Source organism: Choloepus didactylus, chromosome 25, assembly GCF_015220235.1.
Source record: "Choloepus didactylus isolate mChoDid1 chromosome 25, mChoDid1.pri, whole genome shotgun sequence".
Taxonomy (NCBI): domain Eukaryota; kingdom Metazoa; phylum Chordata; class Mammalia; order Pilosa; family Megalonychidae; genus Choloepus; species Choloepus didactylus.
In genome coordinates this window covers 909,982-911,376 of record NC_051331.1, presented here as the reverse complement: position 1 = coordinate 911,376, position 1,395 = coordinate 909,982, and the positions used below count along the sequence as shown (strand labels likewise).

General features: G+C 45.7%; 1 pseudogene; it reads right to left on the bottom strand.

The window, feature by feature from the left end:
* Window positions 1-322: 322 nt before the first annotated feature.
* On the bottom strand, window positions 323-1,187 carry LOC119520185 (annotated as a pseudogene).
* Window positions 1,188-1,395: the final 208 nt, after the last annotated feature.

The following is a 1,395-nucleotide window of genomic DNA, read 5'->3' as shown; positions in this document are numbered from 1 at the left end:
TCCTCTCAATTCAACAAAGAATTTATTTTTTAAATCACTATGGAATTTCCTTGCCACTGTTCTGGTGGGAACCTCACCTAGTCAGTCTTTAGTAAAGCTAGGCCTAATGGAATTCCTGAAGAATGGAGACTCTGTAGAAGTGTTCAAAGGTGGTTGCCACAACCAAGATGTGGAAAATCTGATGGGACTGGAACCATATGTCAAACTTTCCAGGAAAGAAGCACCCAGGGATTCAAGAAGCATAAAGGGCAGCTCTGGTGATGTATATCACACATGAGGAAGAACCACCCGTCTGCCCCAGTTGGTGGCTTTAATAAATCCCTCAGTGGTAGTAAAGTACATGGTGGACATACAACCACTGAAGCCAAGTACCAGGAACACGTTTGTTCTTGTCTACAGGTGCTTTGGAGTGGCAAACAGGATCCAGTGCACCACAATGATGGCAGATATCCCCAGGACACAGACAAAGGAGAGGTAGATGAGCCATGGCTGTGGGGAACAGCAGAAGGAGTAAAAGAGGCAGGGGACAACATTCCCCATAATATGTAGAGCAATCCCTGAAAAGTCCAGTTTGGAAAAGTGTCCAAGAGACTTTCTCTGAATGACAATAGATAGTGTGAAAAAGGTAGGAGAAACTAAGGCAGAGCCCTGCACCCAAAAAGAACATCCCATAAACCACCTTCTGTAGAGAATTCATGAACTGAGTGTTTGGTCTGAACATGGCCAAGATTCCCAAAAAGAAAAACAGCACAGAAACAAGCAGATGGGTCCAAATGCTGCCAGTTTCTGTATGGATGCAGAAGATGCTCTTGAAGGAAAGAGGAAAGGAGGGTTTGGGTGATCTGTGTCCATGTATCAGGTAGTCATTGCACTTCAGCCAGTTGGAGAGTACATCACATGGATGAACTTCCAACACCCCTCCCAGATCTTATATATAAACTCCTCCATCTTCTCCATGGCATGTTGGGCTTGCAGGAGAAGTGTCAGTATCCACACCACCTACTCTTCTTCCTGGGGCACTCTGCATGTTCACTCTTCTTCAGCTTTTTTTGGGGTTACATGATTGCCAGTTTGACCTTCTCTTCTAGCTGGGGTCCTAGTTCATCCAGTTCTACCATGTCAGTTTCCCTTTTACTAGCAAGAGCCCCACTGCCCTGTGCCAACACAGATCCTTTGTGGGAAGACATCTGACTGGTACCTCAATATGCTGCGGTTTTGGATGAAGAAATGATGAGGTGTCTCAGCTGCAGGGGGCATTGATCTCCCTTTATGGTAGACACACTGGGAGGGCCAGCTTGCTGGATGCAGTGATCCCCCATGCTACATTCCAGGAGCCCTGGATATTCAGTGCCATCACTTGGTCATGTATTTATTTTTTTCTCATATTTTGCCATT